Source organism: Mobula birostris, chromosome 4 (genome assembly GCF_030028105.1).
Source record: "Mobula birostris isolate sMobBir1 chromosome 4, sMobBir1.hap1, whole genome shotgun sequence".
In the NCBI taxonomy this organism is placed as follows: Eukaryota; Metazoa; Chordata; class Chondrichthyes; order Myliobatiformes; family Myliobatidae; genus Mobula; species Mobula birostris.
In genome coordinates, this window is record NC_092373.1 from 161,848,276 (window position 1) to 161,867,963 (window position 19,688).

Sequence of the window (19,688 nt, forward strand, 5' to 3'; positions counted from 1 at the left end):
AAGTTTCCATCCACATCCCTAAAGACGTGAGGTTGGGGTAATTGGCCTCTGTATGTTGCCGCTGTTGCAGATGAATGGTAGAATCTGGGGGGAGGTGATAAGAATGTGGGGAGAATAAAAATATGATTAGTGGAGGATTGGTATCAACAAGTGCTTAATGGTCGGCATGGACTTGATGGGCCAAGAGTCTTGTTTCTGTGTGTGTGACTGTGAGGATAATAAAAGCTAAAAGTAAACCTGAGTTTCCAATATGAATGCATCTTGGAATAAACGGATACTTGTTTACCCCACTTACTACTCTAATAGAAGACATGCTTTTAAGGTTAGAGAGGTTAAGTGTAAAGGAGATGTGTGGGGCAATTTTGTGGTGGGTATTCTATGTGTGAACTTCTGTGTTCTCTACTTAGCTTCCATTGATTTTGATTGTTCAATACTTTTGCATCAGCAGTGGATGCACACAGTTTGACCAACTGGATGGGATTTCTGAGGTCAATGAGCGTAAAAAGAAGATTAACCAGCATCGACAGTTTATTGCCAATGTGAACACTACTAACTTCAGGACGTCAGCAGGTTACTCAAGAGAGATCTTACTCATATCTAGAGCTTAAAATCATTGAAGGCATGCAGAATTTGTGAAGGAACAATAGCTTAATGGAGCAAACACGAGGAAATCTGCAGATGCTGGAATTTCAAGCAACACACACACAAAAATGCTGGTGAACACAGCAGGCCAGGCAGCATCCGTAGGAAGAGGTACCTTCCTATAGGTGCTGCCTGGCCTGCTGTGTTCACCAGCACTTCTTGTGTGTAACACTTCAATGGAGATTGTGATAGTGACACTCCCCCTTGTGGTTTTGGTAGATATAAGCCCATGTTATGGCGCAACAAGCAACTCACTAGCTTATTGATGCAGGCAGAGTACCAGGTATACGCTGTAGTGAGGTAAAATCCTGTGAGTCATGCAACAGGATTGGGACAATTTCATAATTGCTCTAGTTTTACTCAGGGAATCACTAACAGCATCTGGTTACTGTTGTGAAGAAACTGCACGGGATGGTATTTACACGATAGTTCTCTCTAGAGCTGAGCACCTTATGCACTCTCTGACCTATCTATCAGGTCTGTCTTGGCTACAACACCCTATGAAATTTTCCATGGGCTAAAATACTGATTGGCTTATTCAGTTCATCTGCACGGAAAGATCCTGATACCCTCTGCTTATCACCAATTAATTGATTCCAGGTTTTTTCTTCCATTCGCCTGTAAGTCCATTCCCTAAATGGCTGGCTCTCTAATAGCAATTAAAAAGTTCACCCAGTATGTTTCGGTTGTGTCTATGAGGTTCAAACTGAAATGTGCTGCTTCGAAACTGCTCTACATTGAGTTGGAAGACTAAAGCCTGATTTATACCTCTGCGTCAACTCGACGCCATAACCTACGCAAGTGTCCTACACGTGTTGTGAGCATTTATACTTGTGCGCTGGTGTGTCTGCATCGCTCTGCAATTCGCGCATGTCACGCATGCGCACACATCTGCCCGTGCAAGGCTTCATGGTCATGGTAGCTTTTCTCGGGGTAAACAAGAAGCGAACGTCTTTTTTCATAAAAGCGAAATGTGTCCTCCATAATTTCGGAGGTCTGTAAAGCTTTATGGAAAGCATTGCAGCCAGAGTTCCTTCCCTGCCCTTCAGTCGCCCAATGGGAAGCTATTGCAGCGTAGGAGGAAATGTGATGCTACCAAGCAGACCAATCACAGTTCTTACAGTCTGCATTGCTGCAACGCGTGGTTACATTTTGGGAGAGGTGCGCGTCGCAGCAACGCAGGCTCTGGCGTAGGGATCCGTGTCGGCTTTGTGGCAACGCAGGAGTATAAATCAGGCTTTACTCTAAAACAATTAACTCCAATGCCTGGGGTGAGGTGAGGAAATTAGTCTAGGCACTGCTCCACCTGTTCCTCATCTCAAAATCCTTGTTGGAAGTTTCCTTGCAGGGATCTAAAGATTCAGATCTGCCACCTATGCTTACATCTATTGATGCCGATTAGTTCGGATTTGAATGAGAACAGTTCAACCTGATATCTTATTGCTAATGATCCTGGACTACCATTCTCGTCGTTCTGAATTCAGATCCCATAATGCAGTTTTTTTTAAACTTCAGACCCATGAATCATGATATTTATAGAGCCATAGATTCAGACAGACAAACTGGACAGGCTCGTAAAGCAGTTGCTTAACCAAAAACCACAAGAAATTGCAGAGAGCTATGAACACATCCCAATCCATCACACACACCTGCCTCCCCCACCCCACCCCACCCCTATTGACCCCATCTGTGCATCCTATTGCCTCAGCAAAAGCAACCAATGCAATCAAGGACCCCTCCCAATCCATATTTTTGCTTTCTGCTTTCCATTGAGTAGAAGATACAAACACTAGGGAGAATGTACCACCATGCTCAAGGACAGATTCTATCCTGCTGTTATAAGATTCTTGAATGGACCTCTTGTATGATAAAGACGACCTCTTGAAATCTCTTTCTACCTTGTCATGGCCTTTGCACTTTATATGTCTATCTGCACTGCACTTTTTCTGGAGCTGTTACATTATAGTCTATATTCTTTTCCTGTTTTATCTTGTACTACCTCAGTGTACTTACAGTATGTATGGAATCATCTGTCTAGATGCCATCCAAATGTGGCAATAATAAACACATTAACTTCAGCCATGATTCACCATCTTACACTTATCCTACATTTTTCCCATTTGTTACTCTTCTCACATTCATATCAACTCACCTAGACTCTACTGTTTGAACTTAGGGTAACTCACAGTGGCCAATCAACCTATCAATCTCTACATCCTTGATTGTGGGAGGAAGCCGCAGCACTCAAAATTAACTCATGTTGTCACAGGGAGAATGTATGTACTCCACAACGATAGCATCTGAGATTAGGATTGAACCTGGCTCTCTGGCACTGTGAGGCAGTATCTCAAGTGGTCACACCACTGTGCTGCTCAGGTGAGCTTCAAGAGAGAGAAAGTAACACAAAAGTGCCTGGACTGTTGTCAAAGGTCAATGGTTCCCTACCTTCTCTATCCAATCTGGTTTCTAAACTGTGCGGTTGGTTCTGGATGTCCTTACTGTGATCAGGGATGAGCAATAAATTGCAGGTTTGCTGATTTCAGCCATATCCCAGCTTCATACTGAAAAAGATTGTCAGGAATGTGCAAAAAAAGATCTCACAGAAGAAAAATCTCATCAAGTTCTGACTAGGCAAATGATAACCCTGCCTGGGGCCATAAGACATATGTAGGAGCAGAATTAGACCAGTCAGCCATTTGAGGCTCTGCTCCACCATTTTATCATGGCTCATTAATTATCCCCTTAAGCCTCATTCTCCTTCCTTCTCCCCACTAACCTTGATACCTTTACTAATCAAGAACCCATCAACCTCCATCTTTAATATACCCAATGACTTGGCCTCCACAGCTGTCGGTGGCAATGAATTCTACAGATTCACCACTCTCTAGCTATAGAAATTCCTCCTGATCTGTGTCCTAAAGGGTCATCCTTATGTTCTGAGGCTGTGCCCTCTGGTCTTGTATTCCCCTACTACAGGAACCATCCTCTCCATGTCCATTCTATGTAAACCTTTCAATATTCGATAGGTTGCAGTAGATCCACCCCCTCCGCCCCCCACCGTTCTTCTAAACTCCAGCGAATACAGGCCCAGAGCCATCAAATGATCCTCATATGTTAACCCTTTCATACTAGAATAATCCTTGTGAACTTGGTCTGGACCCTGGACCATCTCCATGCCAGCACATCTTATCCTAGATAAGGTGCCCAAAACCACTCACCATATTCCAAATGCAGACTGACCAATGCCTTATAAAGGACCACTCACTGAAAATGTGTCCAAGCCCAGAAGGCAAAGAAAGAGCTAAGGTTCTGCTTGGTGAGATTCTGATGGGGTTCCTTTTGCACAACACAGTACACTACTACCTATCAGTGAACACAGGTAAGACTGATCTACAGTGGGAGGAGGCTTCATTATATTTATCTCATGACTAATTTAGATCATTGATTCTATCCACTTACACTGAGTGTATCTGGGTTTGTTTTTAAAAGTCACTTTAATTAAGTCATGGGTTGTGTTGTTTTTGGATTTGTTTAATTCTGAGCCTGTTTATATCAGCATGTTTATAGTAGCTGGCTTGAACAAACAATAAAATAGCTGCAGGAGGGGGTTTTGATGATTGACAGGTTGGCAAATATATACCTCAGTTTAAACCATCCTAACCCTAACCATACGTTTTGAACCCAGACCCCAGAAAATATTCTTCAGATTCTTATCGCAAAGATAAGCAAGACTCCTGAAACAGCACATTGTCTCTTGGGGAAATGCAAATTAAGCCCAAGCAGTCCAGTATAGTCTAAGTCAGGGGTGGATAAAACAAAATAAAGATCAGCTGAACAGAAGCGATGATAACTGTGTGGTAAGTGAACTTGGCAGTGACTAGTTGAACTCAGAATCTTAATGGGTGCGAGCACAAAGACAAGAGGGTTGATTGTACCATTACTTGCAAACCCCGGACCTTCCCATGACATTTCACTACACTTTTTGAATCTTCCTGTTCTTTAATTAAGAAAATGCATTGCTGTTTGCAAACTTTCTGGCTCAGTTCTACTCTTCAACTTTGTATTTTGAGCCAATAAAAGAGCAATAACTTGCTAGTATAATCAGTGGTACTTGATTTGAAAGGCATTCATTTTCTGAAGAGACCCAGTAATAATGAAGTAGATCGAGCTTCCTACGTTCAACCCTCCACCATCCTGCTCAGCAACCTTTGGTTATGTTAAACTAATATTATCTTGTTCTGCTCAAATAAAAGATCTGACTGAGCCTGACCCAACCCATATCCAACCAACTTGCACAAAACTGATCAACTGATCAGCGGTGAGGCCACATTTGGAATATTGGGTCTGTTTTGGTAAGAAAGTTGTCATTCATCTGAAAGATGGTAGAAAATTTTGCCAGGACTCAGGTGACTGAATTATAGCAAGATAGTGAGCAGGTTAAGACTATTGATTGGAGCAGAGAGGAATAAGGGCTGATCTTATTGAGGTGTATGAAATCATGAGGGGCATAGACAGTTTTGATGATGACGGTCTGTTTCTCAGGGTTGGGCAATTAAGAAACAGAGGGCATAGGTTTAAGTAAGAGGTAAAAGATTTAAAAGGAACCTGGAGAGCAGCTTTTTCACTCAGGTGCTGGTGATCAGTACATGGAATGAAGTGCCAGACAACGTATTTGAGACAGATACATTGACAATATTCAGAAGACACTTGGACAGGCACTTGGATAGGAAAGGTTTAGAGGGATAAGGGCCAAACATGGGCAAATAGAACTTGCCTAGATGGAAACCTTAGTGAGTATGGATCACTTGGGCCAAAGGACCTGTTTCTGTGGTGCATGAATCTGTGACTCTTTCTGTCTGCGAATTGTTTATGAGTATACATGTCTAACGTGACCTGAGCCCTGCACCTATAATCGGGTATCACAGGGCTTGAGTCAGTCTGCTGGACTCCATCTTACACCAAGTCTCGGTCATTAGTCAACATCACAGTTGGTGCCTGTGATGTTTTTGAGATCTTGAGTGCCTTCAAAGCATAATGTAACAGCAGCTGAAGATAAAAATCTATGAGTCGTTAACTTCTTAGTAATCTTGAAATCACCTTACAAAATGGAGCTACTTAAGTAACCTTTACCTTTCTCTGCCTGTACATGCTGACTTCATAGTAGAAACCAGATACTCATGCAGAGAAATAGGAATTTAGCTTACAAAACACTGTGGGCTTGACTCCATAGTCACATACAATGAGCTCTACTACTTCACTTTACTGGGTGTTTCCAGACAGCTTTAAGTTAAGGGTTGGTTTTAACTTTCACACCTAGAAACATTGAAACAATCGAAGCGTCGCATAGGTCTACAGCAATTAGTGAGTCATTATTATCTCCAAAGGATTACAGCTCTTTATGGGCTGCCTTTCATTGGCAATGGAATATATGAGGATGCATTGCATGGTCGACTGTGATCCGATGGCCTGGCCTCTTGAATGAATAAATGAATGAAATTTATTTTGGTCAGTACAAACATAACAAAAAGCATAATTTTCAACGCAAACTCGAGGAACTCAGCAGATGCTGGGAATTCAACATTTTGTGTGTGTTGCATCATTTTCAATGATGATTACCTAGGACAAAATTACAACAAAAAAACATAGATATTCTTTAAAACAGACCGAAGGGTGTAGGCTAAAGCTACAGCTTATTACGCCTATCCCTCTCACTTATACAACATATTTGATGTCAATCATCATATCAAAACAAAAAATTTCATAAATCTTTTAACACAAAATCCAAATCCAAGTATCATTTATTTACATTACTCCCATTCATTTTAAATCACTTATTTTATATTTGTTCATTAAATTATTTTTAAATAATTTTTTAAACTTGTTAAGTGTTTTAGTGTCTTGATTTAGGGTACATGAGTTTGAATCCCATACAGCAGCTATGGAAATTCATGTGATTAAACTAATGTGAAATATTAAAAACATTGGTCATGAAATTACCCTTCTGGCAAAACAGCCCTTCTGGCTCCAAACCTGACGTAGATTGGAGACCACTTTGTTGAGCACCTTTGCTCCGCCTGCAACAAGCAGGATTTCCTGGTGTCCAACCATTTTAATTCCAATCCCCATTCCCAATCCAACACGTCAGTCCATGGCCTCTTCTACTGCCACTATGAGGCCACTCTCTAGTCGGAGGAGCAACACCTCATATTCCGACTGGGTAGCCTCTGGCCTGATGGTATGAACATCGATATTTCTAATTCCTGGTATTTTTCTGCTCCCCCTTCCCTCTTCTTCAGTTCCCCACTCAGGCTCTCCTATTATCTTTTCTCGTCTCCTCACCTGCCTAACACCTTCCCCCAGTGGTCCACTCTCCTCCTATCAGATTCCTTCTTCTTCGGCCCTTTGCCTTTTCCACCTATCATCTCCCAGCTTCTTACTTCGTCCCTCCCCCACCCTCCCCACATGCACCTGGTTTCACCTATCACATTTTAGCTTGTACTCCTTCCTACCTCCCCCCCCACCCCGCCACCTCCTCATACTGGCTTCTTCCCCCTTCCTTTTCAGTGCTGATAAAGGGTCTCGGTCTGAAATATCAACTGCTTATTCACTTCCATGGATGCTGCTTGAGCTGATGAGTTCCTTTAGCATCTTGTGTGTGTTACTCTGGATTTCCAGAATCTGCAGAATCTCTTGTGCTTCTGGTCCAGGGAAGGAATTCTGTCAATTCTGGCTTTTAAGTGACTCAAAACAGAAAGCAATGGGATTGATGACTGCCCTCTGATACTGGCTTGGTATACATTTCAAGAGTAATCAATGCGCCATTTGCTGATTAAATAAAAACAAATCTCTTTTAAGCTGATCTGAACTGCCTTAACTGTTAAATGAGGAAAACAAATAGGTACTATGGTAGTTAATATAATACATTAACAGCACTGCAACACAGCAGGTAGTGTTGTTCAGCAAGCTACTCTGCTCCAACTACCCACCTGACTTAATAACACTACAGTTATCGCTCAAAGGACAAATCACCTCCAATAATAGTCCTGAAGAAGGGTCTTGGTCCCAAAAGTTGACTGCTTATTCATTTCCATAGAAGCTACCTGACCTGCATCACCATCTGGTATGGGAGGAGGCGCACTGCACAGGATCGTAATATGCTGCAGAAAGTTATAAACTCAAGGGCACGAGCCTCCACGGCATCCTGGACATCTTTAAGGAGCGATGCCTCAAAAAGATGGTATCCATCATTTATGACACCCATTACCCAGGGCATGCCCTCTTCTGATTCCTACCATCAGGGAGGAGATACTGGAGCCTAAAGACACACACTCAATGATTCAGAAACGGTTTCTTCCCCTCCACCATCAGATGTATGAATGGAATTTGAACCCATGAACTATGTTCATGGGAACTGTCCTTCCCTCAATTGCAGGACTCTGTAGAGAGTATTGTGGATATCCCAGCGCATCTGTAGATGTGAACTTCCCACCATTCAGGACATTTACAAAGACAGGTGTGTAGGATCTTTGGAGACCCGAGTCACCCCAACCACAAACTGTTCCAGCTGCTACCATCTGGGAAACGGTACCGCAGCATAAAAGCCAGGACCAACAGGCTCCGGGACAGCTTCTTCCACCAGGCCATCACACTGATTAATTCATGCTGATGAAACTATATTTCTATGTTATATTGACTATTCTGTTGTACTTAATATTTATTGTAAATTACTATATTTGCACATTGCACATTTGAACGGAGACGTAACGTAAAGATTTTTATCCTCATGTATATGAAGGATGTAGGTAATAAATTCAATTCAATTTAATTCAGTTCAATTCAATTCATTTCGATTTCAGAACTGTTTTGCTCTACTTATTGAATTTAACTTTTTAAATAAATATATATACTTACTGTAATTCACAGGTTTTATTATTATGTACTGCAATGTACTGCTGCCTCAAAACATCAACATATTTCATGGCAAATGCCGATGACATGAAACCTGATCCTGGTTCTGCTTCCTCCAGCATTTTGTATGTCTTGTTCCAGTAATAGTTTTGACCACCTGAGCTGCTCTGGTGATTTCACCTTGGTACTTCTCAGGAAGACTGTGTTGGTAGGACCTGCACCCTTTGCAGCTAAACCCTGCTGTAGCCAGCATTCAATATTCGAGATTTACGGTTGTTTATTGTCTCTCTTCAGCGCACACATGAAAAGGAGAATAAAATGATTGATACTCCGGATGCAGCATAGGAAAACACAATAAGCATAAAGAGTGCAATAAATCCCCTCCCTCTCAAAAACACAATAAATATAAATCTAAAAACAATCCTATAATACACAACATACAAGTAACTGTTGCATACATAGACTCATCGTATGTGCATGTTAAGTGCTGTATCTGTAGTGGTAGTGGGTTGTTGGGTGGATTAACAGATGGAAGTGTTGATAAGCCTGATGGACTAGGGGAAGTAACTGTTTTTTGAGTGTAATATCCTGCCGTGTTTTATCCCCCACCCAAGAAGTAATCTCTTGTGTCTCCTCAGCTACAGGGATCGGATACTCCCAGCCTTAGACCCACAGACATGATTATCAGATTAATTTAATGGTTACTATATCATCATCCTTATTATAGAGCAATTCATGTGATAGCTCATTAACTGTGGGCAGAGTACCCACCAGCTGTGTGATTGCTGCGGTCTAAGTTGGTATGGCTGCATAGACTATACAGGTACTAGTCAGTACAGTTACTGCAACAACGCTGTGTTACCACAATGCTAATAGTACCAACGTGCAGCTACCATTAGACTGGTGGTATGGTGCAGCACAGATTGCTCTAAGTGGCTGAGTACAGTAGTACAGGTCGAACTGGAGTGACTTCATGATGACGCAAGAGACTGCAGATGCTGGAATGTGGAGGAACAAACAATCTGCTGGAGGAAATTAGTGGGTTGAGCTGCATCTGTCAGCATTTTGGGTCAAAATCTTGCATCAGGACTCGAGTCGTCAACAGTTCCTTTTCTCCCACAGATGCTGATCCTCTAGCAGATAGTTTATTGTTGTAGTGAATATATGGTTTAGTCCTTCTGAATTTCATATTGCATCTCATATTCCAGCTAGGTGTCTTAATACCCAATGGTAAGAACACTGAGTTTTCCCACCAGGTAACCCACACACACACACTACCGTGTCACCTACTTTTTGTCTCCCTTTGTTCATCTCCCCATCTGGCTCCACCTATCAGCCCTTCCCCCATCTGCTTCTGCCTATCATCTGCCAACATCTCTTCCACCACTTGCCTCTCACACCTAGATCCATTTGTCCATTATCCCTTCCCACCTGCTTCCACCTATCATCTGCCAAAATCTCTTCCACCTGACTTTCACACCTGGATCTACTTGTCCAAGATCCTTTCCGCATCTGCTTCCACATATCATCTGTCAACAGCTTTCACCTCCCTCTCATACCTGGATCCATTTGTCCATCATCCCTTCCCCTTCTGGTTTCACCAATCATCTACCAACCTCTGTCCCACCCCCATGCCTTCCCCACCTGTCTGCTGATATGTACTTTCCCCACGTTGTTCCACCTATGTCACCCCCTTCATTCTGCTGTATACAGACAATCTTTCCTGTTTCCTTTCAGTCCTAATGGAGGGTCTGTACCTGAAATGTCAAGTTATGCTCTTTGCCTCCATAGATGCTGCTTGACCCACTGAATATCTTCCAGCATTCTGCTCCATATGATTCAGGAAATGCTATTGAGACAGCGAAGTGTCCAGGAACTACTTCAGCTCAAGTTTGGTGCTTAAAAATTATTGGTGAGTCAAGCATATGTATGGTATATATTTGAGAGAAGGAAATGGGATACACTGACATTTAAAATCTGAGGCAAATTGAAACAACTGCTTATGTTAGAGGATTTTAAGAACTGCTTAAAATAACAGAGTATAAACTTTCTTGAGTGGTAGCTTAAAATGCTTTTGAAAACCCTTTGAACTGCAGAGACAACTCTGTGCACCTAAATTCTCTGATCGTGGCAGTTAGTTTCAGATATGGATGAAGCATTGACCCCCTTTACAGATGAGGACAAGGCTGTTTAGAGTTCTGCTTGTGTGTGCTTTCTGATTTTCTCCAGTGATTACAGAATGAAAAAAATGTACTTTGTAGTCAATATTTTGCATTGCTCCATATATGAAATGATCCAGGGAGGATAAACTCCCACCTTCCCTCCTACACATCTCTGTCACATTGTTCCTTTTATACAAATAGTTTATCAATCCATCTCAAGGTGTGCGGCATACTTCCCTGCAGTTGACATTCAGTTGAAATGTTATGCTTTCAAAATGTCATGTTAATACACTTCAACAAAAATATTTACTGTTTTATTTTTAGGACATATTTGGGGAGTTTTTTTATTTATTCACTTTTCGATATTTGGCCATCATAAGCAAATACCAGGATTTATTGTCCATCCTTCTCTGTGCTTCAGAAGGTGGTGGTGAGCTGCCTCCTTGAATTGCAACAGTTGTCTGGGTGCTCCCACAATGGTCCAGGCATCAGTTTCCAAGATTTAGACTCAGCAAGGATGAAGAGATAGCTATTTATTTTTAAGTTCCAATGATGTGGGACTTGGTTGAAGTTTGCAGGGGGTGGTGTTCGTATGTCCTTGTCCTTCTCCTTCTTGGTGGGAGGTACTGGAAAATAGCCTAGGTGTGGAAGTGAATTTAAAAGACCCTTTAAAAGAAAAAAATGTTACATTATTCTCTTAAGTGGGCAAACTCTTATTTTTATAAAATGATTATTCCACTTGGTGAAAATAAGTAAGATTTTGCAAATGTTGCCATCCATCCTGTCAAAACCTTGTAGATCTTATATACTGTATTTTAACCAAGTCTTTACTCATTTTTCCCAAGTGCAGTGAAGACAGGTGAATACAGTATAAAGTGGCACCGCTGTACTGTGTCAAATCTCAAATAACAATGAATCAGAGTATAGGAAGGAGGTAGAGACCCTAGTGGCAGCATATTATGACAACAACCTTTCCCTCAATATCAGCAAAATGATAGGCTGTTCATCGACTTCAGAAACCGGGGTGCTCCTATTTACATCAAGAGTGTTGAGGTTGAGGGGCTTGAGAGTTATAAGTTCCTAGCAGTGAACATCATGAGTACCCTGTCCTGGTGCAAACACATAAACACCAAGCCAAGAAAGAGCACTGACATCTCTACTTCCTTAGGAAGCTAAAGAAGTTCAGCATATTCTGCCAACCATCACCAATTTTCATAGAAGCATCCTACCTTGATGCATCACATTTCGGCATGGCAACTGCTTTGCCCAAGATCACAAGAACAGCAGAGACACATGGACACAGCTCAGCACATCTCAGAAACCAGCCTCCTCCACAAACCATGTCGATACATCTCACTGCCTTGGGAAAGCAGTCAAAATACTCAAAGACCCCTCCTAACCCAGTCATTCCTTCTTCTCCCCACTTCCATCTGGCAGAAAATAAAAAATTCTGAATGCAATTACCACACCTATCCTACTATTATCAGACCATTGAGCAGCCCCTTGTCTGATGAAATGGAATCCTGATCTCACAATTTGCCCTGTATCCCTTGCTCCTTATCATCTGCCTGCACTGCACGTTCTCTTTAACTGGGACACTCATTCTGCATTTTGTCATTGTTTTCCCCTGTACCATCTCTGTACTTGTGTGCAATGAAATGATCTGAATGGATTGCATGCAAAACAAAGTTTTTCACTGTAACTCAGTAAATTTGACCACAATAAACCAATTTATCCATTCCATTTAATAAAATCAAAGTTTAATGTTCAAAGCAAATGTATTATCAAAGCATGTTCTGTATATGTTAACATTTACTACTTTGAGATTTGTTTTCTTGCAAATCCTTACAGGAAAAATAATGGAGTGCAATAGAATCTATGAAAACTGTACATAAACAAAAACTAACAAACAATCAATGTGGGAAAAAAAAGACAACAGAGCAAATAAAAGATAATATTGGGAACATGGGTTGTAAAGAGTCTGTAAGTCATAGAATCAGTTCAGAGTTGTGGTAAGTTGTGATAATAAACATTTATTACATAGAAACACAGAAAACCTACAGCACAATGCAGGCCCTTCGGCCCATAAAATTGCACCAAACGTGTCCCAACCTTAGAAATTACTAGGCTTACCTAGAGCCCTCTACTTTTCTAAGCTCTATGTACCTATTGAAAAGTCTCTTAAAAGACCCTATCGTATCCGCCTCCACCACTGTTGCTGGCAGCCCATTCCACGCACTCAGCAATCTCTGAGTAAAAAACTTACCCCTGGCATCTCCTCTGTACCTACTCCCCAGCACCTTAAACCTGTGTCCTCTTGTGGCAACCATCTCAGCCCTGGGAAAAAGCCTCTGACTACCCAACGATCAATGACCCTCATCATCTTATACATCTCTATCAGGTCACCTCTTATCCTCTGTCGCTCCAAGGAGAAAAGGCTGAGCTCACTCAACCTATTCTCATAATGCATGCTCCCCAATCCAGGCAACATCCTTGTAAGTCTCCTCTGCACCCTTTCTATGGCTTCCACATCCTTCCTGTAGTGAGGCGACCAGAACTGAGCACAGTACTCCAAGTGGGGGTACTCAACAGCCTTCACTCTGGTTCCGGACCTGATGGTTGTTGGGGACTAACTGATCCTGGTGGATTGCGACCTAAGATTCCTGTACCTCCTGCCCGGTGGTAGTAGTGAGAAAGGAGCATGGCCTGGATAGTGGTGGTGGAGGGGAGGGGGTCTTTGATGACGATGGCTGCTTTCTTGTGAAGGTGATCCATATTGATGTACTGAGTAGTGGGGCGGGCTTTGCCTGTGATGGAAAATGTTTTAAAAGTGATGATCAATGTTTACAACTAATATTATTCATACTTCATCCCCACAATTTCCTTCATTATCACAGACAGTACACTTCGAAAGGTTTTTAATTGGCAGTAATAAGCTTTGGCATAAATTAATGTCAGTTTTTTTTATGGATAGGAATTCCTTTCAGGATTCTATGGTGCATATCAAAGAATTTATTGGAATTACATAAGAAATCATGTTTTGTTTTTCACAAAGTACACCTAAGTTTTTGATTGTCCCAGAATTCAACACTGTAGCATTGTTGACATTTGTATAGTGAGCACGCTACATTCCAGGCAACCTTGCTGAATACACCATCAAACTTTGCCTGTCCCAGCTGTGCAGAGTCTAAGGGTCTCTCATCAGACTTCTCAGACATCTCAGAACCCACAGAGACAGCGGAGAAGCAAATCATCTTCAACCATTTTAGCATTCAGCAGAATATGGGATGCGGTGGCGGGATGCAGTTAAAGGCAATAGGAAGAAACCAACAGGATAGAAAAGAAGATTGAAGGCAGTTCTCCACGCACTCCATTCAGAGCAACTACAGAAAAATTGGTAAATAGGCTTAGGAAATTCAGTGAAAAGCCTTTCTATGAAAACCGTCCTTTCAGAACTTTCCATACACAAGTACATTGAGGTAATACAAGGGAAAACAATAATATAATACAGAATTAAGTGTTACTGTTTCAGTGCAATGCAGACTAACAGGGCAACAATGGGCTAGATTGAAAGTTCAATAGTTTATCATACTAGAGGAACTCCAGTAGTCTTACAAAAGCACGATAGAAGGTATGATGGCACGTGCTTTCAGGCCAACAACGTTCTCTCAGATGAAAATCTAGAGAGTGATTCATTTGTAGGATTGCTGCAGAGAAACAGAACAACAACAGAACAGGTGATGAAGCCATCTTCTTGATAGAAATGATGAATGGCACATGAGAAGTTCAAGGATGAAGTTGAAAATGGAAAAAATTCGTCATTAAAAAGGGAAAAAAAAATCAGTTTGCTGCAAAGTAATAGTCAAAGGGAAGCCTGGTCTGATACCAATAAAAGCAAGGGAAGTGCAACACAGACAGAAAGAGGTAAAGCAATAAAGAACACAAAGAAAGTTAAACTGAAGAGGAAAAATAAAGCCAAAATTATGCAAAGCTTTTGATAGAATGAGGAGATAACTCATTGAGTCATAGAGCCAAAACTATACAGCATGGATACAGAAAACTACCAGTGTGTCTCAGGTACTCATATCAGCATTGGAAGTAATATTTTCCTTTGAGGGATAACTGCAGTGATCCTAAGTTGTCGGCATGAATTACAGCAGCTGGTCGCACAACACTACCTGCTGTGTTGCAGTGCCATAGTTATACTATACTATATACCACAGTTCCTAGTTGCTTCCCTCAACTAACAGATAAGGTAATTCAGATCAGTTTAAAAGAGATTTTTTTAATGTATTAAGAACATAAGACCATAAGACATAGGAGCAGAATTAGGTCATTCATCTCATTAGGTCCACTACACCATTCCATCATGGCTGATCCCGGATCCCACTCAGCCCCATACTCTTGTCCTCTCACCATATCCTTTGATGCCCCAACCAATCAGGAATCTATCAACTTGAGCTTTAAACATACCCTCGGACTTGGCCTCAACCACAGTCTGTGGCAGGGCATTGCACAGATTCACTACCCTCTGTCGGAAAAGATTCCTCCTTCCTTCTGTTCTAAAAGGTCCCTCAATTTTGAGGCTGTGCCCTCTAGTTCTGGATATCCCCACCAGAGGAAACATCCTCTCCTCATCCACCTTATCCAGTCCTTTCAACATTCTGTAGGTTTCAATAAGGTCACCATGCATTCTTCTAAATTCCAGTGAGTACAGGCTCAAAGCTGTCAAATGCTCCTCATATGTTAACACTTTCATTCTCGGAATCGTCCTCGTGAACCCCTCATTCCTGGAATCGGCCTTGTGAACCTCATAGTTTGAGGAGTATTCATAGGATGTAGACAAATGGCAGCATCAATCATCCTGGAACTCTTTACCAAGCCAGTATCAGAGGCAGTAAAATATTGACTTCAATGCTATGTTCTGAGCCACAAAATGCTGAACTGAATAAGGAGAGCAGATGTACTTCCTTAGAGAACATTAGTGAACATTAAAGGGCTTTTATCAAGAAACATTATCCCATTTGCCTGCAACAGGGCCACATCTTTCATGCCTTGCATACTTAAGAGTCGATCTAACAGTTTTTAAATACTAAGATAAAGACTATGAGAGAAGAGAGAAATGACTAACAAAGGTAGATCGTGTAGATATATTGGTTGTGAATAATTTGTGTTAAGACAGTCAACCCTTTAAGAATTATGTTATGGTTACATTACGTGGCTAGACAGATTCCAAATAAAGATATGAATACATGAGTCCAAATAAAGACATGAAAACATTTCATTGTAGACACCATGAATTGTCCATTAAGCAGCAGGGTTATATAAAGAGGGGACACAAGTAGCGATACTGAAATTACAGGAGAGTCCTATGTAGAATACTCCAGTGTAGTAAATATAAAGGCAATAGCTAGACTATTAGCAAGGACAAAGATATAAACGTCTGAGCCAGAAGATACATATTATGTCAGAACTGCAGAATTGCTCTTGCCCCACTGAACTTGTGTCCTAATACCTCAGCTTCATTTTATCACCTGGGTTCAGTCCCTTCCCAACTATACCCACGTTCCTCAAGCTCTCAATCTCCTCACTAACTTTCAATCCCTTGGCTCTAACCGCTTCATTTTCATCATGGATGTCCAAACCCTATACACTTCTATCCCCTATCAAGAAGGCCTTAAAGCTTTCCGCTTCTTTCTCAATAAAAGAACCAATCAGTTCCCCTCCACCACCACCCTTCTCCATCTGGAAGAACTGGTCCTCAATCTCAACAATTTCTCCTTCAGTCCCTCCCACTTTCTGCAGAGTTGAGGGGCAGCCATGGGCACCCGCAAAGGGCCTCAACTATGCCTTCCTTTTCATTGGCTACATAGAACAGTGAATGTTCCAAGCCTCCACCGGTAATGGTCTCCAACACTTCCTCCACTACATTGATAACTGCATTGCTGCTGTTTCATGCGCCTATGCTGACCTCGTCAATTTTATCAACTTTGCCTCCAACTTCCACCCTGCCCTTATATTCACTCGGTCCATTTCGGACACCTCTCTCCCATTTCTCAATCTCTCAGACTCTATCTCTGGTGACAAACTGTCTGCCAATAGCTTTTATAAACCCACTGACTGCCATGGCTATTTTGACTAGACTTTCTCCCATCCTCCCTATAACATTGCCATTTCCTTTTCTCAGTTCCTTTGTGTCCGCCACGTCTGTTCCTAGGATACAGCTTTCCTTTCCGGGATATTAGAGATGTCCTCCTCCTTCAAGAACGGGGTTTCCCTTTCTCCACCTTATGCGCATCTCTTCCATTTCCCAAACATCGGCACTCATCCCTTCTTCCCGCCATCTTAACAGTGATAGAGTTCCCATCATTCAATAAATCATTCTCTGCAACTTCCACCATCTTCAATGGGATCCTACCACCAAACATATCTTTATCCTCCTCCCCTCTTTTCACTTTCTGCAGGGATCCCACCACCAAACATATCTTTATCTCCTTCCCTCTCTTCACTTTCTGCAGATATTGTTCCCTCTCTGATTCTCTTGTCCATCTGTCCTTCCCCATTAATCTTTCTCCTGGCACTTATCTCTGCAGATGGCCAAAGTGCTACAACTGCTGCTCTTTCACCTCCATTCAGGGCCCCAAACAGTCCGGCCAGTTGAGGCAACACTTCACCTGCGAATCTGTTGGGGTCATCTATTGCGTCTGATGTTCCCAATGCAGCCACCTCTACATTGCTGAGACCTGTCATAGATCAGGGGACCACTTTGTTGAGCACCTCTGCTCCATCCCAGTGACCAAGCATTTTAATTCTGATTCCCATTCCCATTTCGACATGTCGGTCCATGCCCTCCTCTTGTGCCATGATGAGACCCTCAGAGTGGGGGAGCAACACCTTATATTCCATCTGAATAGCCTCTGACTTGATAGCATGAATATCAATTCTTCCTTCCAGTAAAAAAATCCTCCCCCTCCACTCTTCACTTATTTCTTAATCTGATCTCTTAACTCTTCTCTCCTACCTATCATCTCACCCCAGGTCGTCTCCTTCTTCCCTTTCTCCAGTGGTCCACTCTGCTCTCCTATCAGATTAATTTTCCTCCAATCCTTTACCTTTCCTACCCATGTTCTCACCTATCACCTTCCTGCTGCTCCTTCTTCCCCTCCCCCCACCCTTTTATTCTCGCATCTTCCTCCTTTCTTTCCAGTCCTGAAGAAGGGTCTCAGTCCAAAGCATTAACTGTTTCTTTGTTTCCATAGAGGCTGCCTGATCTGCTAAGTTCCTCTAGCATTTTGTGTGTGTTGCTTTGGATTTCAGCATCAGCAGACTTTCTCATGTTTATAACAAGTTTATATAGTCAGCATAATAGAGTGGGCTGAAGGGCCTGTACTGTGTTGTACTATTCTGTGTTCTTTGATCTGTTTTCTTAGTAGCAATATACAGCTATTTGTAGTGGCAGGGTGTAAAGCATTTAGAGAAATTTTCCACCACGGAATGCAAGATAGGTGTGAAATTCAATCATTGGTACGTATGGACTCCCTGAAAAAGTTGTAAGAAATAATGTGCAGATTAAATCTTTCAGGTTTGAACAATTCATGAAAAGCAGCAGAACAAAGAACCATTTCACTTCCTCTTACCACCCAGCTTCAACTGGAAAAACGAAAAGGTAAACTTGAATATAAAGAAGGTTTTGAATAAATAGATTGTGGAAGGCCAGTAAGATATTACAATGAAACATTGACTTTGCATTTCAGCTAAGCAATAGGGAAATGCGACACTCTACAACAGAATTTATCTCTGCTGAAAGGTTAATGAATAGAAAAGGCAGAATTTGCAAGGAATGAGTAGGGGAGGCAAGGAAAGCAGTGAAAATATTCATGATGAGAGCTTCAAGGAGAAGTGATCTGGTTAGTATGAGAGAGGGTGTATAGTGAAACACACCATAGGTCAGACAATTGGGGAGATAGTGGAAGTACAAAGGGATAGAAATTATCTTCTGAAAATTAGGGAGAAATTGCTTATCTGAACAAACAATATCTGAGAGAATGACAAAAGTGGCTGTGAGATCAAGATCAAGTCAAAGTCAAGTTTGTTTTCATGTGTATGCAAGTATGTATCCACAGGGGCAATGAAAAGAATATTTGCAGCCACAGTAAAGGCACAGGTACATAGCATCATATTATCAGCATTCACAAGGAAAACACAAGTTACAGACAAGAAAGAACACAATCAGAACAAAGCCCATTTCAATGCAAAGTGATCAAAGGGGTCGTAGTGTTGCTAAACTGTAGAGATTAATGTTGTGCCAACCACAGTAGTTCAAGACCCAAATGAATGGCTGAACGGAAGTAAATGATCTTTTATCTGGTGGTGTAGGACTCCGGTTTGATGGTAGCTTCAAAAAGATGGCATGGACTGAATGGTGGGGATCCCCTTGGTGATGGATGTTCCTCACTTGAGGCTTCACCTTCTGTAGACATAAGAATCAATGATCCCTCTAATTTGTAATGATCTGTGTATGCAAAAATCTTGAGCTGTGCAACATTTTGCCCAGTGAAAACAACATGTGCGCACTGAATTTTTAAGTGGAAGTAAACCAAAAGCTATTCTATGGATAATAAGCCATTCCATTTTAAATGAACTAGCACTTCTTTTGCGCTTCATACCCTTTGCTTCTTTGGAATTTGACATAGTGAATGAATGATTTCTTCAATAAAAACATTATAAATAAGCCAGCTCTAAAATCTGCAGACTAATCAGAAACCGGAAAAGGAAATGTGATTATGTATGATCATGAAATATAGTTAACATGCCAGAGAGGTAGAAAGTGACAACCTTTTGTGCGCTGTTTAAATTCCTTTGTGCACTAGTAGCAAAGGATGTGTGCACGTGCACACATTCACACCTTAGAATACTGGAGAAGGATATGCCCTTAAGATCAACAGCCAAGGTAAGTTTTCATGCTGCTGTACGTTG